The sequence below is a fragment of the Marmota flaviventris genome, chromosome 1 (genome assembly GCF_047511675.1).
Source record: "Marmota flaviventris isolate mMarFla1 chromosome 1, mMarFla1.hap1, whole genome shotgun sequence".
NCBI lineage: Eukaryota > Metazoa > Chordata > Mammalia > Rodentia > Sciuridae > Marmota > Marmota flaviventris.
This window is the reverse complement of record NC_092498.1, coordinates 123,139,782-123,164,884: the sequence shown is the minus strand read 5'-3', so window position 1 is coordinate 123,164,884 and position 25,103 is coordinate 123,139,782. Positions and strand designations below refer to the sequence as shown.

The 25,103-nt window shown below is 44.8% G+C and overlaps 1 protein-coding gene, 1 pseudogene and 1 gene segment (V, D, J or C); all 3 read right to left on the bottom strand.

The window, feature by feature from the left end:
* LOC114084216 (immunoglobulin lambda-1 light chain-like) overlaps positions 1 to 25,103 on the bottom strand; it is an 878,674-nt gene that overhangs the window by 160,706 nt on the left and 692,865 nt on the right. The gene's annotated exons all lie outside the window — the stretch shown is intronic.
* Positions 1 to 25,103, bottom strand: part of LOC114084215 (immunoglobulin lambda variable 2-18-like) — a 473,618-nt gene that overhangs the window by 165,451 nt on the left and 283,064 nt on the right.
* Positions 21,809 to 24,763, bottom strand: LOC114107628 (reticulon-4 receptor-like; annotated as a pseudogene).

The following is a 25,103-nucleotide window of genomic DNA, read 5'->3' as shown; positions in this document are numbered from 1 at the left end:
TTTAGTCCCAACCTCAATCACTGCGGTATGTCTTTGGAGGTGGGACCCAGCTCACTATTCTAGGTAATTGGCTCTTATGAAATTTTTCAATCTGTTCCATATCCTCAGGTCTTGGGAAAGTCTATTTTTGCTCTCTAAGGGCTTCTTACCCTCTGCCCTACCCCGTTTTAAGGAGAGATCACTTACCTTTTTCCATGGGGTATAGGGGAGGTTGGTGTTCATGTGGTAGCCAGCAGTAAGGGTCCCAACAGCAGAAGCAGCCACCTTCAGATTACAACAGTGGAATATGGCCTTGTCCTGGAGGTCTGGGCTGGAGACAGGGACAGGGGTCCCTTTCCCTCCTCTGGCACTGATGACCAAGGGGAGACCAGGGGCCAGGTCCAATTAGGGGGCACTAGGCCTTAGTGAGAGTTCACAGGCCCCCAGAATCCAGGCTGAGGTTTGGATGTTTATCCAGTTTGGGAAGGCTTCACAGAACACCCAGGGACAAGACTGGAGTTGGGACCCTAGCCCCTGGGCACTCAAGAGATTACTCCAAATAGACATCAACAGAAGACAGCGAAAGAGATCTGGCTCATTCTAGACTTCACCAGTCTGGTCCTCTAATGGGCCATGAAGGCAGAGGGATTCAGAGCCAGATTAGACTTGGCAAGGTGACCAGAATCCAGCCCTCCAAGGGTGGTTCTCAGAAAGAAGCAAAGACTCCTCTGTCCTTGGAGCTCCTTTACCCTGGGGATTGAGACCTTGATTATTCATGCATCAGACTCCTGACTTCCTCAAAGCACATGTTAAATTCAGAATATGATAAATGAGAAACCAAATGGAAGGCTCACAGAACTACTTGGCTGCTAGGTGAATTCCAGAGTCATCAAGGAGTGTGAGGGTGGGTAAGGACTTCTGTGCCCCAAAGTCTGGGGAAGGAAGTTGTCCCAAGAACACAGCAGAGGCAAAGTGTCTTGTAATGAGGAGATGGCAGACTTGGAGGAGCCCCTACTTGTCTAGGTAGAGCACAACTCCTTTCCAAAAGAGCTGAGAGGACTAGGCTGGAGCAGAACCTGATGTTGAGGAGGACAAGAAGTTTCAGGAACTCTGTGAACTCAGTACAGGCTCAAAGATTCCCCACTGCCACCAGAAACATCCTTCCATCCTGGATGGACTAAGAACACTCATTATTCCATAGAGGAGGTCTGGGAACTAGAAGCATAAAATGAGGTGGAAATATGGACTGTGGAGGGCCTGAGGAGGTCAGGGCCAACTTCCAAACTCAGACTCAGACCAGGGAAGAGGGAGAACAACCTACCTGGGTGATAACTAGTATTAACTAAGGCTACAAAGGGGAGTGATACAGACTATCTGAGTGAGGTAATTTGGAAAGGGCTGTCTGTTCTCCAGGTGGCCTAAGTCCACAAGAAAGGAAATAAAAGGGAAGGGGAGTCCCTGAGGGGATAAAAAAACCACGAAGAAAATGATTGCAGAAACTTTAGGTGCATCCCCAATACCTGGGCTGTCCTATGTTGACCCACACCACTTCTCTATCCATACAGGTCAGCCCAAGTCTTCTCCCTCACTCACTATATTTCCACCCTCCTCTTAGGAGCTACAGACCAACAAGGCCACTCTGGTGTGTCTGACCAATGACTTCTACCCAGTTCTGTGACTGTGGCCTAGAAGGCAGATAGTACCACAATCACCCACGGTGTGGAGACTACCCAGCTCTCTAACTGGACCAACAACAAGTACATGGCCAGCAGCTACCTGACCATCATGCCTGACAAGTGGACATCTCATGAAAGCTTTAGCTGCCAGGTCACAAATGAAGGAAACACTGTGGAGAAGAGTGTGTCTCCTGAAGGATGTTCTTAACCTTTTGTCCCTAACCCCCCACCCTCATGATCCTGGAAGTGAAGGACACTGGTGAGGGACCCCTCCTTTTCCTAGTCTTCCTACTGAGCCCTTCTCTCTGAACCTACTGAATGCTTAATAAAATATCCTATTGTGAATCACAAATCATGCTCTATCTCATTTGTTCTTATCTTTATTTTAGTTGCAATGGCCTCAGAGTTCTCAGTGTAGTATGAAGGGAATCCTGGCACCCAGTAGGAAAATTAGGGCCATTTGGATAATCTCTTAGGGAATAACCCCAGGAGGTACCTTCCTCAACCAAATTCCCATTTCCCCAACTCTCTTCTATATTCCTTAGCCCCCCCAACCACACAAGGTCATACCAGGTGGATCTCACATGTTCCTCATTCCTAAATCTCATCAATAAGGACCTAATCATGTATCATTTCACATTCTAATGTGCCACTGGTAACTGGTTGTGTCTCTAGGCAGAAAGATCATTGCTCAGGGACCTGGATCCCCTGAACCCTGGGGCTTGGGGTCCTGCTTTTTTGTGCATCAGACTTCTGCCTCCATCAAAGGGAATGCATGTGTGTTAAACTCAGGAGATGAGAAATGAGAAAGCAAGTAGAAGATTCAGAGAACAACATGGCTGCTAGGTGAAATCAAGGTCATCAAGGACTGGGGCTGTAATTCAGGACAGACCACTTGCCTTGCATTCATGAAGCACTAGGTTTGATCCTCAGCACCACATAAAAAAAAAAAAAAACAAATACAATAAAGGCATGCTGCCCATCTACAACTGCATTTTTTTAAAGAGTCATCAGAGACTGTGAGGGTGGGTAAGGGCTGCTGTGCCTCACAGTCTGGGGGTGAGGAGTAGTCCCAAGAACACAGCAGAGCCAAAGGCTCTGTAAGATGCCATCTCCTGCTCATTTGTTCCACCAAACCCATCATAGAATTGGTGAGTTCCCTATGCTAGTCGGGACTGTGAGCAGAAATTTTATCCCTGCAGAATGGCCTTGCCTACCTGGAAGGGACAGAGGCCTGTTAGAACAATGGAATTGGCTATGATGAGGAATTAGGGGGAAATAAAGAGGACTACAGATGCTCAGCTACAGACTAGAGATAAAAACATGAAGATAAAGAAAAACCTTGGACCAAGATCATGGTCTTAGCATGAACAATGTTTGAAATTTCCATTTCCTATGAGGAACCATTTTGGGAGACTATTAACCAAGTGAGTTGTCCATAGTTTGTCATCACCAGGGAATCATGGAAAAGTTTGGAAAATGAAACTTATAATGTGTATTCCTGAGGCTTTAACATTGCATGTTAGCTAAGTAAAGATACAACTTCCACAGTAGGAAAAAACAGCTAATATAATGAAACAGTATTTTCCACACTGTGTTGACCTGCTTCTCCATTCTTGGGAGTCCTATAGTACTCTCAAAGAGAATCATATTTCATGGAGATAGTTAGGGGAACATAGGGTAAAGCAAAAGCATACAGAAATGATCACTGTATGATACAATGAATGTGAAATCGAGATTAAGTTTGACAATATCATGGGGTTGGAATGAAGCCCTGAAATATTGGAGCATAACCTTCCAGGATGAAGAAGGTTTATGGTTGGTTGATGGCTAGAATTTTGTGATGGTAAAAGATAGAAATTGAAACAGTTGAAAAAGATATGAAAGAAATTAGGCAAATGGGAAAAGGCACCAAATTGGGCATAGAACCAGCATTCATTGATTTCCCAATGAAGATGTGTCAGAGATCAATTAAAGACAAGAACTAGGTAAAGTTCAGAATAAATCTGGGCAGAATGAATGTATCAAAATAGCTACTAGCAGGGTCTAGTTTCCAGGGGGACTCAGAGCCCCCAGATTCTCCATCCCACAAGGCCCACACCCTTCCTTTCTCATATGGATCAATCATATGCACCTCCAGCCCAAAGTCAGAGATACACTCTCAGGAGCCATGACAATGGGTTACATAACCTAAATATGCATCCCTAGCTGTCTCTATTAGTCCACTGTGCCCAAGGTGCTCACAGGCCCTCTCTCTGAGTGTCTACCTCATCAAGAACATGGCAAATGTCCACACCAGAGCTGCAAAACCAAATACAGCACTTGCAAAGAGAGGAAGTTCTGGTGTCACAATGGGACAGAAAAGGGGTTCCTCCTCGACCTTGATTATGGACATACCTAATCAGAAACCTCAGATTTAATATGCCTCAGCACTAAACTGACTCCAAGTTTTGGATAGAGAATCTGAGACTATCCAATGCCCTATCAATGGCCTTAGTGCACACAATGCCAGGATCCACCCGATCCCAAAACACTGCCCCAAGAATAACCTCCTCTTCATTTTAAAAATTGGTGTTTATGGTGAGGATTTTCAACCCAAAGAGAAAACAGGAATAACAATGACCCCCATGGTCTCATCATGTACTAATTATCTTTCAGCAAGAGTAACTTCCCTTCATGCAGGTTGCCCAATTCCATCAGTGGCTGCAGCCAGCACAGATGCAGCTGGTTGGGGGAGGGTCAGGGCAAGGCAAAAAGGGATTTTTGCACAAGTCTGTGTCATAATGTTGGGTGTTCAGCAGAAGGACAAAATTGACCATCCTAAGTGAGTGACTTTCTGTTCTCTTGCTCAACCTTAGTTTGGGCGAAATTTTCTGCTTACTTACTCTTTTTCTGTGTCCAGTCTCTGTCCGGGGACAAGTAATCTCTCTGGATTTTATTTCTGTTACACTGAATTCTTTTCTTTCTGTTCAGATGCTTGTGATTGTTTCAGTAGTTTATAATTAGTTTGTGAAGGATTAACTTGAGGCCCTATCTAAGGGGAAGAGGAGATAAAAGACATTGTGGGAGTGACAAAGGGTGAACTTTAAAAGACTTAGGACACTAAGGAGTAAGTGTGGGGAACAACATTTCAAAACTCAGCCCAGGCATCCTGGACTTTAACCTCAGGATCAAAGGTCATGAAAGGGATAAGAAGTACAAGGAAACCCAAGTCTTCAAGTTTGACAAGGAACAAACCTCATACAACACATTGAGTTTCAGGAAACTTAGGAGGAAGAAAAGAAGAGGAGGCTCTGGATAACAGATAGGCAAGAGAAGAGTGACTGAAGATGAGTGTTGTGGAGGTGTGTCTCCACAGGGCACAGGCTCCTAAGTTTACATATGAACAGGTCCCAATACAGGAAACCTACAGATATGACCTGTATACAAGGCATTCTGGTTTGACTCTGCAAAGAGACACATTGGGGTGAAAATGGGCTCCTTAGTAAAAACACTGGCCCTCAAAACCAAGTAGTCAGGTCATAAATGACCATAATGAAACACACTGGAGTCCTGGAGAGCTCAGAGGACAGACAGAGACTAAGGATGGACCAGAAAGATATCAGAAGGAGGCAGGTTAGGAAGGCAAGGGTGACACATTTGTGTGAAAGACCATGGTCTAAGAAGTGCCAGGCAAGGTGATACACAGGTGTCCTGGATTATTTAAAGCCTAAACATGGGGAATACTTTAAGGAATTCCCCAACACACTCTCTACATCAAACATGCTCCAACACAGAGTTCCTGAACAAGAAGACATTCCTCACACACTGAGCATAGGGGCTCCAGAGTGGATATCAGAACACTGATCCTTTTTGCTTGGTCCATTTTTCAGGTCGGTCAAAGGCTGGGCCCTAGCTCACCCTGTTCCCACCCTCCTCTGAGGAGCTCCAGAGCAACAAGGCCACACTGGTGTGTCTGCTCAACAACTTCTATCCGGGTGCTGTGACCATGGACTGGAAGTGAGATGGAACCATGGTCACAGAGGGTGTGGAGAACACTCAGCCCTCCAAACAGACCAACAATAAGTACATGGCCAGCAGCTACCTGGCTCTGACACAACATGAGTGGATCTAATGTGACATACACCTTCCAGATCACTCATGAAGGGAGCACGATGGAGAAGAGTGTGTACCCTGAACAGTGTTCCTAGGTCCCAGACCCTAATTTCACCTTGGAGCTGAAAACCCCAGGGAAGCTTCTCTCCTCCCACCCTATCATCCCAGCCCTTCTCCCTCAACCCAGAAAACCCTCAATAAACATCTTCCTTTTCAACCAGAAATCATGGTCTTTTTAATTTTAGTTTTCACACTTCCCATCTTATCTTTGACCATCCCCTAAGTGTGGTCAAAGACTTTGAGATTAAAAATCCAGGAAAGGCTTCTGATATTACCCTGGCAGATCCACAGGATTTTCTACATCAAGGGAATGGCCCTCAGCAGGAACCCAGCCTCCACATTTTCACCTATCCACCCTATGCTTGTTCCTCATGTGCCAACTTGTTTATCTCCCCACTCTAAGGATCAGTCTCTCCTTGGATCTTCAAGACCTCCAGAAGAATGTGTGAGCTCCCTTCCCTGGAGCAGTCTGAACATCACTCCATCCTTGAATATCCTTCCATCTCAAGCCTAAGCCCCCATCACTGAGTCCATCCATCTTTTCCCCTTTGTCTCCCTTTTCCCACCTGTAATTCCTCTCCTTGCTGCCTAGAGGCAATTGCTCTTTCTTCTGTGTCAACCCTGCTCCTACCTCCCTGAGGACACTGCCTGGGCCCCATAGCACTGTCAACTCCCAGCCCTATAGCACTTATTAATAGGATACTCAGTCCATGAAACCTGATGATTCATACTACACTCACCTCTTGGTACCCCTGGTCTATGTGTGTCCCTCAATTTTCCATCTATTTTCTAGTCCCCTGAGAGGCAGGAATCAGTATTGCTTCTAATGGACCCACCATAGGTGCCCTAAGATTGTCAGTGAGTCTAATGTGTTCAAAGTCAGTAGCCACATTCTAGAATACCTTCCACCTGCTGTGTGCAAGCTGATTCACCTTCTTAACAACTTGGTGTAGGCTCCCTGCTGTTGTGGAAACACACACACATAAACATATATGCCCACAAACAAACATGCACCTTTCCACACAAAATGCATATAACAAGCATATGCTCTTTGATACACATTGTCATGTTGAGCATCTCTATGAATGGATCAGGAAGTCTCCAGGTAACAGGAGAGGCAGAAAAGCCCTCTGGTGTCATGAAATCAATCATCAAATGTCATCACCTAAAGTCCCAGAATAATGGTCTCTGTGGTAGGCCACTCACATTGGGGAAAGGGAGGAAGTTTCTGTCCATTCCAAGAATGGCAATGAGTTGAGGAGAAAGCTTGGGAAGGGCTGTGCTCAGGGAGCAGCACGTGACTTTGGAGAACTAGGGAGGTACTTGTTGAGGAGGATACTTCAGGTATTCCAAGCTGCCGGTGTGTGTCCCCATGTGAGCTCTACAGGTTAATGGGCCAGCACAAGGAAGTGCACTGAGAGCCTGGTTCTGGGATCCCATTCTGCTTATGTACTTCTCATGAGGGTTACTATGTGTGTCTCTAGGTTGTAGGGGCACCCAGTCATGGTGACAATATGAACAGAGGCTGACTGCTTCATGTGTGCACAAAGGCCATGTTTAAGCAAGTATGTGCACAGGTGCATGTGTAAGTCAGAAGGAGGTCAAGGGGAAAACAGAGATCCCCACACTTAGAGCTTATGGAATAAACTCTACTGTGAGCAAGGAAAATATTCCAACCACTACCCAGGAACTTATCCCTGGAATTTGAAATTAGGATCGTTAGTCATTAGATTTATACTGCTGTTAGAATATTGTATTATTAGAACATTATTTTATTAGAATATTACATAATAGGTGTTTGTCCAGTATATTCCTGTGACATAATTTTGAGTATTCTCTGAATAGAAAGAAGAGAACAACAAATCTTGGAAAACATAGGTGTCTTTGAGTTTTCAAATATCTACAACTATGTATGTAAGTGTATGTGTGTGTATATGTGTGTGTGTGTATATATAATGTATATATAATCATCATTCATTCAGTAGTGTTAAGGTTTTCATATTGTTTTTGGAAATTACAAAAAAATTGTAAGATGAGGAGAAAATTATCCAGAACCCCATCATCTCACATGATTGCCATTAATTTTTGACAGATTTTTGCACTTTCATCTTTTCATATCATAATTAAAATATATATATATATATATATATATATATATATATATATATATGTATTTTATTTATGTATTCTTTATTTATATATGTATTCTTTATTTAAATGTCATATATATATATATATATATATATATATATATATATATATATATATATCATTTAAATAAAGAAAAGAAAGAAATCCTCTACAACCCTTGGGATGACTCAAGATGGTCCTATCCCACAGCCTTTAAAGAGGTCATCTTCCCATTCAAGCAGAAGCAAGAAATCTCACCCACCCATGTCCTGAGCAGCCCCTGTGAAAGAAGGCTGAACATTGGGCCTCTGTTGCAACTGCAGGAGGGTCTGGGCTGTGGTGAAAAAAATGGTTCATATACAGATCTGTTTCACAGTGTGCTGTGTTTGGCAGTGGGACCAAGGTGACTGTCCTTGGTGAGTTTTCCCCTTCCTCTCCCATTTGGTGGATTTTCTCTCCTGTCTAGCCTTTCTGGAGCTGAAGTTTCAACTTATGCAGGAATCTGTAATCTTTGCCACTCCTTATCTGCTTACTCATTTTCTCCTGTTAGTCCCCTAGTCTTAGTTATTTGCTGGTGCAGTATGGAAATAACCCTTCCGTGTACCCTGCTGGAAATTCCCTCTGGCCCAAGGGACATTCTCAAGAGGTTTTCTTTGAAAGATCTTCAGAGTACCCACAATCTCCATTTGCTGAATTCTCTGGACCACAACGTTCAGAGTCACAAAAGTGTCTCAGGCTAAAGCTCTAGGGGTATGGGTTCTACAAAGGGGGTTGGGAAGTGCTTGGCCTCCCAGGGTCTATCCTTCATGGTCTCTGTTATGGTCTGCCTCAACACATTAAGGAGAGTTAGACTGAAAACTTGGAGTTATGGAGAAGTAAATAGAAAGGAGACAAGGATGGAGGAAGAACTTTCTGTGGAAAGGTAGATCCAGTTATTGGGTCTCTTCTCCTGCTGCCCCACTATAGTTAGGATGCCTTAGCCAGGGGTGGGGAGGGGGAATTTTATGACTCACAAGTCTAAATGTGTCCACTCTCCATCCTATTACTGGAGGAGAGGCCCAACAGAAGCTTCCCAGGGAACATATCCTGATAGGCATGGGTGACGGAGGAAATGTTGGGGCAGGAAGATATCCAAGGACTTACACATCCCCCAAGAACTTCAGATAGCAGTGTGACATTTTAGGAATTATAGCCCCAAGCTTTTTCCCAATTAACTGGACCCTCAATTAACTGGACTCCTTGGTATCCAGACCCAGGGACTGTCACTTCCACTAGGGGTAGGTAGCCCAGAAGGGTCCTGTGGACAGAGGCTGCAATGAAAGTGCCAGGGCAATGTGTGAGCATAAAATTGGCACTTCCTCTGTTTTTCCTTTTCCTAACAAGTGATTCTTCCATAGTGAAGAGAAATACATGCTGGTGATCTGTTGGTGAGGTTTTTTTCTCAGGACAGATGGCACCTTCCAAGAATGACACCATGTACTGGTCATTTCTCAGGGATTTCGCCTTTTTCTCATGAAGATGCCAGATGTATCAAAGACTGCCTCCAGCACAGATGCAGCTGAGTCTAAGGGGATAGGGGTAAGGCAAGAAAGGGTTTTTGCACAAGCTGTGTCACAGTATTTTTGTGTTTGGTGAAGGAACCAGCTGAAAGTCCCGGGTGAGTGACTTTTTATCCCACTTTCTTTGTTATTCCCGAGGATTATAAGAGTTTCTCCTGGTTGTGTTGTGCCTGGTCTCAGCCTGGGGTTAAACATTCTCTATGGATTTCAGCCCTCAGGCACTGAACTCTTGGTTTTCTGTAAGACTCCATGAAAACTCAGATAGTACCCACGACCCTTCAACTCTGACATCAGAGGAAAGAAACTAGACAGGATAACCTTTGGATACTCAGCTGTCTTTCTCTCAGTTTGTGCCATATATTTTCCCTCAGATATGCTGTGTTGTTCTGTCTTTCATTGGCTTAAGCCCTGTCTGATGAGCTGTGTGAACATGTGCACTGAGGCACTATCTATGGGGAAGAGGGACCAGGCTTATGAGGAGCTGAAATTACTTGAATTAGAAAAGAAATGGAACACCCAAGGCTGGGATATCAGAGGTTGGAATATCATGTGCCCAAGGCTGTGAGACTCAAAATACAGAAGCAGACAAGTAGGAGTTAGAAGGGATCCTTAAGCCTCCATGGGTCTCTAGGTAAAGGGAACAGAGCCACAATGAGACTCATGAAACTTAGACAAGAGAAAGAAAGGAGTAGAAGACTGTATATATGATGCTGTGTACAGATGCACTGAAGGACATGATATGGCAAAGTGAGCTCCTCAGAAGTATGAGATCCTGAACTCATAAAAAATACTTGTCAGTGCAGAAAACCAACATATCTGCCCTGTGGACAAAGACCTTTACCTTGAGGCCATTCCAGAAAGACAGACTTTTAGGAACAGAGATCCTTACCCATTGCAGAGACTCAAGAGGAGACTCATTGGGGTAAAATGGGCTCCTTAGTAAAAACACTATCTCTCAGAGCCAAGGAATCAGGTAAGAACTGACCCTTAATGGAACACACTGAAATATCAGAGAGCTCAGAGGACAGACAGAGACCAAACATGGACCAAACAACATGTAGGGTTAATCAGGACAGGAAGGCATGGGTGACATATTTGTGTGCAAGGCCATAGTCTAAGAGGTGCTAGGTAAGATGATACACAGGTTTCCTGGGTAGTTTAACATGTAGTAACATACAGAATAGTTTAAGGAATTCTCCAGGACACCCTCTACATCCCACATGCTCCAACAGACTCCCTAACCAAGAAGACTCTCCTCACACACTCAGCATAGGGCCCCCCTGGGTGTACACCAGAACACTGATCCCTTTAGCCTGCTCCATCTTGCAGGTCAGCCCAAGGCTGGGTCCTCAATTACCCTGTTATCACCCTCCTCTTAGGAGCTTCAGAGCAAAGGCCACACTGGTGTGTTTGATCAACAACTTCTACCCAGGTGCCATGACCATGTCCTGGAACAGAGTTGGCACTAAGGTCACCCAGAGTGTGGACAATACTCAGCCCTCCAAACAGACCAATAATAAGTACATGGCCAGCAGCTACCTGACTCTGACTGCAGATGAATGGATCTCATAAGATATACCCCTGCCAGGTCACTCATTAGGGGAGCACCATAGAGAAGAGTGTGTCCCCTGCACAGTGTTCCTAGGTTCTAGACCCTCACTCCACCCTGGATCTAAAAACCCCAGGGAAGCTTCTCTCCTCCCACCCCTACCATCCCAGCCCTTCTCCCTCAAACCAGAAAACCCTCAATGAATATCCTTCTTTTCAACCAGAAAACATGGCCCTGCTTCTTTTAATTTATGCACTTCCCATCTTAACTTTGGCCATCCCATCAGGTGTACACAATTAGACCTTGAGAAAACATGGCCAGGAAAGACTTTTGATATTTCCCTGGTAGATGCTTTCACTCTCACCCAAACTCCGCAGAATTTTCTACAGCAAGGGAATGCCCTCAGCAGGAACCCAGCCTGCATATTTTCACCTATCCACCCTGTGCTTGCTCCTCTTGTGCAGACTTCTTCACCTCCCCACTACCGGGATCAGTCTCTCCTTGGATCCCCAAGGCCTCCAGGAGAATGTGTGAGCTCCCTTCCCTTGGACAGTCTGAATGTCACTTCATCCTTGAATGTCCTTCCATCTCTAGTCTAAGCCCACATCACAGAGGCCATCACTTTTATATCTCCATTCCCCCACCTGTAATCCCTGTCCTTCCATGTCCATCCTGCTCCTACCTCCTCAAAACACAGTCTTGGTCCCCATAATCCCTCTGTGTAGCACTCACTGAAAGGAATTCTTAACCTCTAGATCCTTTTTCTTACTCCACATTCTTCTCTTTGTGCCCTGTTTGGCTATTTTTCCTTTTTCAAATCCCTCAGAGACATGGGTCAGTTCTACTCTCTATTGTCCCCTATGGCCAGCTCAATAGTTCCCTGTCTTTAGTTCTTCATGTTCAGCCATTCATGGCTAGTCAATGAGTGCTCCAGATTACAGTCAAGTGTTGGATTCCAGCCTTACATCTTGCATCAGTCTTTGAACTGACTCCTCTCATTAGGAGCTCTGTGTTAGTCTTCTTAAACAGGTTATTGTCCTTGAAGTCCCACACTGTGGGTATCTGAGCTATGAGACAAATGAATGCACATGTGAAATCCCATGCATGCACCCACATATGTTACAGACATGAGCACATATACACACATTCTATATTGTACATCCTTCTGGGGTTAAAGTGGGCACCCAGGACCCTCCTAGGTGCCCCAGTTTCACAAAGATCCCCAGCTCCACTTTCACTGTGATATAAACAAGCCTCTCTCTTTTTGCCCTCTACATTCCCCATGATGAGCTGAGCTGGGGACACAGCCCCTTCCTGGACCAGACATTAGCAATGAAACCAGTTGTGAGGTACATTTATGCCTTCTCACTATCCAACTCCCTTTTAGGTGGATGGATTCTATGTACCCAATACTGTGTGACTCCATGGAAGGAGGGACCACATCTTGCCACTCTCCCATGTATTGTACCTGTCCTCTGAAATAGGTGGCTAGGCCCTGGATTCACAGTACAGCTGTCAGTGGGTCTTGGCCTGGTGATAGGAAGGGCTGGAGTTCAGGTCTGCACTCCTGTGTTATGTGTGCAGAAGAAGCATGTAGCTAACCATCCTTGTTGAATCTTTCTCTTTCCCTCCTCTTTGGGGGTTCAGGGTGAAATCTAGAAAGATTTTCTCTCTTTTCTGTCTTTTGACTACTGAAGTTTAAATTTATCTTGAGGTCTGTAAACTTTCTCTTCCTTATCTGGCCCCTCACTTCCTCCAATACGTCCCATTTTTCAGGTTCCTTTTGGCACAGGATAGGATGATTCAAGTGACCCCTTCTTGCTTCTTGCTCAGGCTTCACTGTGATTCCATCTTTCTCTCCAGTGAACATTCTTCCCTGAATGGGTGAATGGATGTCTACTTCTTCCCTTTGAGTTTCTTATCCTTGGGGCACAAGGGAATAGGGCAGTTAGGTTGGGCTCCCAAGACTATCAGGAGGGAAGAAGTGAAGTGCTAAAAGGATCATCCCCCCAAGGTCTTGGCTATGGGACTGCCTTGAGAATAGAGAGAGAATCTCTCAGACTGGGACTCAAGGAGATAGTGGAGGAAATAGAAGGAAGTAAGGATGCAGAAAAAGATTCCTTTGAGAAGATGGAAATATAGCCAGGTGCAATGGCACATGCCTGTAATCCCAAAACTCAGGAGGCTAAGGCAGGAGGATAACAAATTCAAAGCCAGCCTGAGAAAATTAGCTAGGCCCTAAGCAACTTAGTAAGACCCTGTCTCTAAATTTTAAAAAATAATAATAAAACAAAAATGGCTGTAGATGTGGCTCTGTGGTTAAGCCCATTTGGGTTCAATTGCTGGTAGGAGAGAGGGAGGGAGAGAAAGGTGGGTATAACTGCTGAGTACCACCACCTCCTTCAGCACAAGCAGGACACCATAGGCATGATGGAGCTCAGGACACACAGTCCCAAATGTGGGCACCTTCCCATCCTCTAACTGAAGTAGAGACACCAGAAATAATTACCTGACCAGAGACTCCTGAAAAAGACAGGTGACAGGGACAGGCCTGTGTCAGGCAGGACCTCCTAGGACAGAGAAATCTTCCACCATAAATTCACATGGCAGGGAGGCCTCTTAGAACTAACATAGACCAAATCTCTAAACAGGAAAGACTCCAGAAACTGAAGCCCTCAATCCACTGGACTCTCTGGAATTCAGACTCTGAGTCTCATGCCCCCTCTCCCACCAAGGCAGCCCTAGAAGCTTCTCTACATGGAGATAGAGCAGGGTCTGCAATGATGGTGCTTTGTTGATCAGAAATCTTTTTCTATCTCCTTTCCTCTTAACTCACATTCATTTGCAATTTCCCTGAGATGCTTACTGTGTAGTGGGGAAAATTCTGGCACCCAGGAGGAAAGTAGCCCAGAGAAGCAGTTCACAGTCTCTTGGAGCATCAGATGGAAAACAGTAGTCAGAAGGACTTGGGACTCACTTCTCTCTCCTTCCTCTTTTTCTTCCTCACAGTACATGGACCCCAGCTGTCTGGGTCCTTACTGTATGGGGATATCCATGGCTGGAACCTACTGAGACAGTTTCTTTCTCAGTCTAGAGAATGAATGCATAGATGAATGAATAAAGAAAGTGGCCTTGAGAATCTGTCCTGAGTCCCCCACCTTGGGTGGCAGCACTGAGCAGCTAGAAGGAGAACTGGAGGCTTTGGTTGCTAAGCACATTTCCTGATACTCTCCTCCTCCCCTGTGTGCTCAGGCTCACAAACAGTTAAGTTTTGCTGTGCTTAGCAAAACAAGGAGTTCTGTGAGAAAGTATGAACTCTTTGAACTGTGTCCTTGTTTGCTGTCTTAAGAAGATAAAAGAATGTTCTGCCAAGTGTAAAATTTATATATATATATATATATATATATATATATATATATATATATATATATATATATGCCAGGAAATAACTAACCACAAACTAAATGATAAGAAATATGGGACGTTTTAGAAACATGGCAGTGGGTGCTGAGAGATCAATTCTCTGACCTCTTCAGCTGCGCAGGCAAAGGGACTCTTAAACCAACTGAATGCTGTTTGCCCAGGATAACTAGGCAATGCTGGGCTGACTCGGACCTGGGGTGAGCAATTTGAACCCCTCAGAACCCACACCGAGCCTGGAGCAGGTGAATTCAGGCTTCCGTATGCAGTTTCTGGCTGATCTACTGCGTCTCGCAGCCAAACAGTCGTGACTCAGCGCTACGAACGCTCACGCTGAATAGAGAAACAACTCTTCGGTTCCTCCGTGAACCTTTGGAGGTAATACCAACCGAGCCTTCATAGGCAGCGGGCACGGGATTGAGACGGTGCCTGGGAGAGCCGGACCGGACCCACCCTTCTCATCAGACAGCCGGCAAACGGAATGAATGGCAGCCCTTTGCAAGGGACACCAACATGGCAGAGAACTGATGTCACCAGAATGTGGTGGAGGGGATAGCTTCATTGAAACTGGCATCTGCAGGTGTGTGAACCCCGGGCCCTTCATCTCCACACAGTGGGGAAATCTCAAGGCCCCCCCCCAGCTCTCCCAGGAGCGCAATAGTCAGACCGAGGGAGTCAGGAGCCGTGCAGGACCTGCAGCACAGGATCCCCGGCTACTGCTCCCGCCAGCGCTGAAAACCGAGATCTCTTGCGCCAGCTCCCGGGGGCGTGGCTACCAGAGGGCAGGTAGAATACGCTGACGGTTCATAGCCCCACGCTCCACAACCTTAGAGTCTGGGGGAATGGCAAACAGGGAGAGTGTGCCCAGTCATTCGAGAAAATAGGGCTCCCGGGAGCAGCAGACCCAATGTGTAGCCAGTATTGTAGTGAGCGTCACCGGTGAGCGGGGCCTGGCTGGAGGAAAAGTGGGGAAGTGACTGGATACCAGAAAAGGCCCTAGGCACTCAGGATTGGAGACCTGCCCAGTGGGGGAAGAGGAGCCGCCTCACAGTGATTGGTTCCTGCGTATTGAGAGGAGAAGCTTGACCCGGTGGGCGCAGCTCCACCTACTGGAAGAGAAGTTAATCAAACTTTAAGACTGCATTTTTTAATATATATTTTAAATTATTATTATTTTTTAATTTTATTTTTTGTCTTTTCATTTCTTTTCAATTTCCTTATTCCCCTTTTCTTGAATTCTACCTGTTTACTCTCACTCTCTTTAGCGACTTCTTCCCTCCCCTTCAAATACCTTTCCTCCCAAGCAACACCACGCTGTTTATGTGTAATTGACTAAATGTGTATAGGTAAATGTTCTGAGGCGTTATATAGTGCTACCAATTCCCTAGCTACCCACAAATACTCCAGACCATTCTCCTGGTAATATCCCTCATCAGTAGAGCAATCTTCCAAGGTTGCCAAGAAATACCAACCTCTATACCATCACATCACTCGACCTAAACATAAGTCCCAAGACCAAACTGCAGATAGCTATATGCCATCAGTATCCATACACAGTTTAGGAAACAAAAGAATCTGCTTTAAAGTGCAACAAAATTCATCATCTTTAGTCATAGTCTCCCATCACAAAAGAGAGACTCTGGAGATACACAAAACCAAAATAAGTTTATAGGAGTAAATAGTAATTCAGCAGTCAAACAGAACCGGAAGCAACATGAGCAGCATGAAAAAGCAAGGAAGAAAAGGAGTACAAACAATGCAAGATAGCTTAAATCTACAGGAGAACCTAGAGGCATCAGAAAAATGGTCAAATAAAGAACTCAAGGAATGCCTTATACAGATGGAATGGAATCTTAAAGAGGACATGAGACAGCAAATTCAAACAATGAAAGAACACATTGAAATTGAATTACATAAACAGATAAAAGAAGCAAATAAGCAACTTTACCAGAAGATAGAGATTATAAAAAATATCAAACAATAATCCTAGAAATGAAGGAAACTATAAACCAAATTAAAAACTCAAACGAGAGTATCACTAGCAGAGTGGAGCAAGTAGAAGTCAGAATGTCAGACAATGAAGACAAAATATATCACCTTGAAAAGAGTCTAGCCAACTCAGAAAGGCTGGTAAGAAACCACGAGAAAAACATCCAAGAGATATGGGATAATATAAAAAAAACAAACTTAAGAGTCATCGGGATAGAGGAAGGTATAGAGGTCCAAACCGAGGGAATGAGCAATCTGTTGAATGAAATAATTTTAGAAAACTTTCCAGATATAAAAAAGGAAATGGATGTACAAATTTTAGATACATATAGGACATCGAGCATACAAAATCACAGTAGACCAATGCCAAGGCACATTGTTATGAAGATATCCAATATACAGTACAAAGAGAAAATATTAAAAGCTACAAGAGAAAGGAGGCAGATCACACTCAGGGGTAAACCAATAAGGTTAATATCTGATTTTTTATCACAGACGCTGAAAGAGAGAAGATCCTGGGACAACGTATTTCAACCACTGAGAGACAATGGATGCCAACCAAAAATTTTGTATCCTGCAAAATTAAGCTTCAGGTACAACAACGAAATAAAAATCTTTCATGATAAACAAAAGTTAAAAGAATTCACAGCCAGAAAACCAGTATTGCAAAACATCTTGAGCAAAACACTACACGAGGAAGAAATGAAAAACAACAACCAAAACCAACAATGGGAAGTACCTCCGTAAAGCGAGAGTGGAGAAAAAAAAACTAATCATGGAGAAACAAACCAAATTAAAAAAAAAGAAAGATAAATAATCAAACATGACTGGAAGTACAAACCATATATCAATAGGAACCCTAAATGTTAATGGCTTAAACTCACCAATAAAGCGACATAGGCTGGTAAAATGGATTAAAAAAAAACAAATCCAACAATATGATGCCTTCAGGAGACACATCTGATTGGAAAAGACATACACAGACTGAAGGTGAAAGGTTGGGAAAAATCATAGCACGCACATGGTCCTCGGAAGCAAGCAGGGGTGGCCATCCTCATATTGAATAAAATCAACTTCAAGACTAAGTTAATCAAAAGGGATAAGGAAGGACATTATAAACTTTAAAAGAAACCATTCACCAACAAGACATAACAATTATCAATATTTATGCACCAAATAATGGTGTTGCAACGTTCATAAAACAAACTCTCCTCAATTTCAAGAATCAAATAGACCACACCACAATAATTATGGGTGACTTCAACACACCTCTCTCACCACTGGACAGATCCTCCAAACAAAAGTTGAATAAAGAAACTATAGAAATCAATACACAATCAATAACCTAGACTTAACTGACATATATAGAATATATCAACCATCATCAAGTGGATATACTTTTTTTCCTCAGCAGCACATGGATCCTTCTAAAAAATATACAATATATTATGCCACAGGGCAAATATAAAATGTGGAGATAATACCATGCATCTTATCTGGTCATAATGGAATGAAACTGGAAATCAATGATAAAAGAAGGAAGGAAAAATCTTACATCACATGGAAAATGAACAATATGGTACTGAATGATCAATGGGTTACAGAAAACATAAAGGAGGAAATCAAAAAATTCTTAGAGATAAATGAAAATACAGACAAAACATATTGGAATCTATGGGACACAATGAAAGCAGTTTTAAGAGGGAAATTCATTGCCTGGAGTTCATTCCTCGAAAAAATAAAAAACCAACAAATAAATGAGCTCACACTTCATCTCAAAACCCTAGAAAAGGAAGAGCAAAGCAACAGCTAATGTAGCAGAAGGCAAGAAATAATTAAAATCAGAGCGGAAATCAACAAAATTGAAACAAAAGAAACTATTGAAAAAATTGACAAAACTAAAAGTTGGTTCTTTGAAAAAATAAATAAGATAGACCCTTTGCTAACAGAAGAAGAGAGAGAACTCAAATCACTAACATACAGGATGAAAAAGACAATATCACAACAGATGCTACAGAAATACAGAAGATAACTAGAAATTATTTTGAAACCCTATATTCCAATAAAATAGAAGATAGTGAAGACATTGATAAATTTCTTAAGTCATATGATTTGCCCAGATTGAGTCAGGAGGATACACACAATTTAAACAGACCAATATCAATGGATGAAATAGAAGAAGCCATCAAAAGACTACCAACCAAGAAAAGCCCAGGACTGGATGGGTATACAGTGGAGTTTTACAAAACCTTTAAAGAAGAATTAATACCAATACTTTTCAAGTTATTTCAGGAAATAGAAAAAGAGGGAGCTCTCCCAAATTCTTTCTATGAGGCCAACATCACCCTGATTCTGAAACCAGACAAAGACACTTCAAAGAAAGAAAACTACAGACCAATATCTCTAATGAACCTAGATGCAAAAATCCTCAATAAAATTCTGATGAATCAGATACAAAAACATATCAAAAAAATTGTGCACCATGATCAAGTAGGATTCATCCCTGGGATGCAAAGCTGGTTCAATATATGGAAATCAATAAATGTTATTCACCACATCAATAGACGCAAAGAAAAGAACCATATGATCATCTCGATAGATGCAGAAAAAGCATTCGACAAAGTAGAGCATCCCTTTATATTTAAAACACTAGAAAAACTAGGGATAACAGGAACTTACCTCAACATTGTAAAAGCTATCTATGCTAATCCTCAGGCTAGCATCATTCTACATTGAGAAAAATTAAAGGCATTCCCTCTAAAATCTGGAACAAGACAGGGATGCCCTCTCTCACCACTTCTATTCAACATAGTTCTCAAAATACTGGCCAGAGCAATTAGACAAAAGAAATTAAAGGCATAAACATAGGTAAAGAAGAACTTAAATTATCACTATTTGTGGATGACATGATCCTATACCTAGAAGACCCAAAAGGTTCTACAAAGAAACTACAAGAGCTAATAAATGAATTCAGCAAAGTGGCAGGATATAAAATCAACACGCATAAATCAAACGCATTCCTGTATATCAGTGACAAATCTTCTGAAATGGAAATGAAGAAAATCACCCCATTTACAATATCCTCAAAAAAATATACATTGCTGGTGGGACTGCAAATTGGTGCGGCCAATTTGGAAAATAGTATGGAGATACCTCGGAAAGCTGGGAATGGAACCACCATTTGACCCAGCTATCCCCCTTCTCGGTCTATTCCCCAAAGACCTTAAAAGAGCATATTATAGGGATACAGCTACATCAATGTTCATAGCAGCAAAATTCATAATAGCTAGACTGTGGAATCAACCTAGATGCCCTTCAATAGATAAATGGATAAAAAATATGGCATTTATACACAATGGAGTATTACTCAGTACTAAAAAATGACAAAATCATGGCATTTGCAGGGAAATGGATGGCATTAGAGCAGATTATGCTAAGTGAAGCCAGCCAATCCCTAAAACACAATTGCCAAATGTCTTCTTTGATATAAGGAGTGCAATGTAGAACAGAACAGGGAGGAAGATCATGAGAAGAAGATCACCATTAAATAGGGACAGAAGGGGGGAGGGAAAGGGAGAGATAAGGGAAATTTCATGGAAATGGAAGGAGACCCTCATTGTTATACAAAATTACATATAAGAGGAAGTGAGGGCAAAGGGAAAAAAACAAGAGACAGAAATGAATTACAATAGATGGGGTAGAGAGAGAAGATGGGAGTGGAGGGGAGGGGAGGGGAGGGGGGATAGTAGAGGATAGGAAGGGCAGCAGAATACAACATACACTAGTTTGGCAGTATGTAAAAAAATGGATGTGTAACTGATGTGATTCTGCAATCTTTATACGGGGTAAAAATGGGAGTTCATAATCCACTTGAATCAAATGTATGAAATATGATATGTCAAGAGCTTTGTAATGTTTTGAACAACTAAAAATAAAAAAAAAAAGAAATACGGAGCACTGTGACCATAAACAAAGTTTTTCTGAGAATGTTTATCCATTCTTGAAAGGATTAAGCTGTCGAAAGGATGTTTTTTTTCTTTTCCCTTGTTTTAATTAACAATGATGTATAAAAGAAGGATAGAGAAAAGTAAAGAAGGTGCTCATTTCTACTGGATGTGTGTGTGTGTGTGTGTGTGTGTGTGTGTGTGTGTCTTTCTTTAAGCATCTCTGCTGTAACAGGAACTACAGATTGTTAGCTGGTTTTGACACTCCCCTGGGCTTCTGGAGCCCCAGCTGGCCCCAGGGCTTCTTGTGCCACCAGCAATGTTCCCCTCTGCTGTTCCCTCCCCCAAATTACTGAATTTTCTCATCCTCATCCCCAGCCCCTGACCTGTGGGGGAGGGGTCCTTCCCTGTAAGCACCCTACCTAGTTTCTTGGCCATGTGGCCTCTTTCCCTTTTGTTTCTGAGTCCTTCCTGGCCTAGGCCTTGGGAAAGTGTGCACATGTGTATTTCTGTCTGTGCTGTGGGTACTTTTTTTCATATATAGGCATGCATGCATGTAGCTCCTGCCTGGTCATATGTGTGTGTTGTGCACACATGTGTACAAGGGCATGCAGATCCTCAAAGGACTGTTTCTGGGCTGTGGGTGTGTTGTAAGAGAAATAGAATCTGGATGTATCCCTGGGCAGTGGTAGGAAGGTGTACATAGTTCCTGCCTGGTCTCAAGCCTGGCTTTACCAAATCAGCTGTTCTTCAGGGCCACCCTACTCCTGTCCATCTCCCAGAAGAGGGAGAATGTTCTTCATCTCTTATCCTCAATCTCCTCTTGGGGGCAATGCAAAGCTGGGTGGAAGGAACTAAATTAGATGTCCTGCAAAAGCAGCCTCACAGAGACCCACAGGCCTGGCATATGCTCTATCAATCCAGCTCTCAGGGTATGTTTTTGGGCTCAAGAGCAAGCTTAGAAGGTGGCAGGGATACCATGTCATACCTGGTACATGCAGCTGGGTGACTCCACTTCTTCTCAGGGGCCTTGTGTGATGGTGTCCAGTGAGGTACAGCACCTGGTCCCACCCCTGCCTCTCACCACTCACAGCACCTCAGCCCGAGAGGCCATAGTTTAAGAAAAGTGCTCTTTATTCCACATCATCCAATATTTTTACACAAGTAAATTAAAAATGCATATCTCTATATATAGTGATCTGAGTGGGAGACTTCATTCTGGAACAAATGCTATCCCAACCCTGTAAACATGATAGGATGGAGATGGGGTTGGGCTAGTGGGGTGGCATCCATCAAGGAGGACTGGCCTGCCCAACATGACCTGTCCCTGGTGCTGGCTGGCTGCAGGGTGGGAGACCCCCTATATACACACACCTGGCTGCTGAGAGGTTCTGGGGTTGTAGCTGGTCAGCAGGATGCAAACATTGTCCACATTACCAGCACAAGGCCAAGGGGCACAAGGCTGCAGGCCAGGGCTGGAAGGGCACCTGAACCCTCTTCATCACTTGCCCTGCTGCCTCCACTTCCCGCTTGTCGTAGATGACACTGACTGTGGGCGCGGTTCTTGCGGGAATAGCCTGTCCTCTGACGAGGACCAGTGGTGAGGACTCCTGGTGACTCAGACCCCTCTGGCTGTAGTGCAGTCAGTGGGGGCTCTGCAGAGCTGGTCAGGGTCCCAAAGGGAGAGTCATTGATGTTACGTGGGCCTGAGCTGTTGCCTCTGGGCTGTCACCAGGTAGCACACGCCTCTTGAGTGTATTGCCAGCAGAAGCTGGCCTACCAGATTCTAGCACAGAGGCCTTGTCTGCAGCGAATGGCTGGCAGCATTTGGGCAGCCCCAGCAGCTCCTCATCAGTGGCCACACTAGTCCAGATGGGATGGAAGGGCCTGGCTTCCACAGCAGAGCCCTCTAGGTCATTGGCAACAAGACACTGGAAGTCACAGCCAGCCAGGCGCATGGGCAGTTTACAGAGCATCTCAGATGAGGAACATCGGAACTGCTGCATCTCAGATGAGGAACATCGGAACTGCTGCAGCCAGGCCCAGAATGGGTGTGCCAGGTAGTCGCATACCCAGGGGTTGTCATTGAGCCGCAAATACTGTAGAGCATGTAGAGGTGCCAGGGCCTCTGTAGGCAGCATTGAGAGTCTGTTTGCAAACAGGTAGAGTGCCTGAGGCGGCCAAGGTCATGGAAGACATGTGGGTGCACATGGGCCACACGATTCGGGACGGTCAAGACTTTGCAGGCCAAGGAAGGTGTGCTCTGGCACACTGGGGATGTGGTTACTGTGAAGGAAAAGGTGTGTGAGGTTGCTCAGGTCATGGAAGCCATTGTCTGTCAGTGCCTGCAGCCAATTGTCTTGAAGGTAGAGGTACTGCAAGGTGGCCAGGCCACGGAACAGGCCAGGGCCCAGTTCCTGCAAGCTACAGCAGTCCCCCTGGGCCCGATCTCCATCCCCATATTCCAAGCATTATTCATGGCTTGCCTGCCCCCAGCCCCCTAACAGCTTGCAGGTCATGCTGGAGGAGGAGGAGATGTGCTCTTGGCATACATTATAGGGCCACCAGACTGAGCACAAGGACTACTAGGAAGTGGGGTTCAGACTGTCTCATCCCTAGTCTGTCAGCTGCTGGGGTTTGGGTAGCTTATGCGGAAATCCTCCTTCAATACTGTAGAAAGAGGCACACTGAGGTTCAGAACTCTATGCTCAGCCTAGGCCCTTTTAGCTCTTGATAAACCCTAGAAGCTGGGAGACTGGGGATTTCCCCTGATTTCACAATGGGGAGTTGTGATTTAATGAAAAAAGATGCAAATAGCAGCCACTATGGGTTCCAGGGGGTATGGGGTGGGTCTACCAAATAGCACCTCTGCTGTTACAGGAACAGTGGTCTGGGTACAGTGAGGGCATGGGGTGAAGGAGTATAGTTCCCACCCCAGAGTACCCTGCCCCCAGCAGGCTGCTCCCTCCTCCACACATCATCCCTTTTAAGCACTTCCTGACTTGGCTTGGAACACCTCCTGCAGCCTCCTCCCCTGGCCTCATTTTCTGCTTGATCCCCTCCCAGGGGAGGAGTTCACTCTTCCCAGCTAGTCACTGCAGGTCCCAGATGTCCTCAACTCTCCAACCCAGGTGCACACTCAACTGGGACAGTCTCCCAGCAGCAATCTCCCCCTGCTTATGGTGTTGTACCCTCACTTCCCTTGAAGGGCCAGACACTCCTGGGCCTTCAGTGAGTCTCTATACTAGCAAAAGACTTCTCCTGGGGCTAGGGCGACCTGGCCTCAACAGCAGGGCCTATTATTCCACCATCAGATTCCCTGCCCCTTTGAATGCTGAAGGTTCTTTCAGCCTACCTCGCCTTAGGAATGAGTCTATTGAAATGTGAATCCCCTTGGGAGGGTTATGGCTTATAAGCTAACACTTGAGTTATCAACTAACACCTTCATTGACAGCTAACACCTTCCTTGGTAGCTAGCTAAGAGCAGGATTCTGCAGATAGGAGCTGGCTAAGTGCTGGGCTTGGAGTCGAGAGGGAGGAGAGAGAGATCCATGGTCCAGCTTCAACCAGCCAGGACTGTGACCCTTGGGCCTTCCATATTATGCTGGGCCCCCTGCCACAGGGGTCCTCTTCTGCCTAGAGCACAACAATTGCTCTAAATGCAGAGTCCCAGCAAACCAGTTAAGTATAATAGTCATTAAATATGTCCCTAGGTCCTGGGAGCATGTCCAGGCATCTCCCTTCTGAACTCTGCCTTGCTGGGTTTGGGGTCATTTGTTGGTTGCAAGAGAGATGGCAGCCCCAGGATGGGGGTCCAGAAAGTCAGAAGCCTATGAGCCCCCAAGCCCTGGGTAACCTTCCCAAGGCTGGATATGCATGAGAGGCATTTTGGCCTTATGTTCTATTTAAATTACTGACACCCCTGCTTCCTTCTTATGCATCTTCCCTGGGAAAGTGGAGGTTGGCCATGCAAGTTCCCCACAGTGTTTCACCTGCTGTCACAGGCACACACTGTGCTATGTAAACTATATTTCCTAGCCCAGGAATTCAGGAAGACCTTGGGTTGGTTGCGTTGGGGTCCCTCAGTGGTCAGGCTCACTGCCATAACTGGGCCACATCACCAGTCAAGCCATGCCACAGACTGTGCATATCACCAACTGTGCCATGCTCTTGATTAGGCCTCCCTGAGACTGGGCCATGCCACCAACCTCTCTCTGCCATAATGACAAGTTCTCTGTGCTACCTACCATATATATTGACCATGTCCCTCACATCATGACTGAGCTAGGCTACCACTGCATCATGTCCTATGGCCCCAAGACCTGAGGTGTGGTCCGTGAGTTCACTGGTATAGATGCCCATGTTGACTCCAGACTGAGCCACACAGGGGAGGCAGGCAACTGGGAGAGTGGCCACATGGCACTCAACCCTGGTAGCAGCAGGTATCAGGCACAAAGACAAGGCTTTATTCCTGCCAAGACAACTGCTTTTTGGAAACCAACTTCTGAGAGTCGGCCCTCCACACTGGCCCTGCTATCCACACAGCGGCCGAGGTGGGCTTTCTTCTGCTGCAGCCACAGTAATTGGCTCCAGCCTGGGCCCCCTTGGGGCCTTCCCCCCTGGTCTCCATAGCAAACCCTCTGCTGAGCAAGCATGAGGGGGCATCTTTATATGAAATAATCAAATCCAACTTTGTGGCATT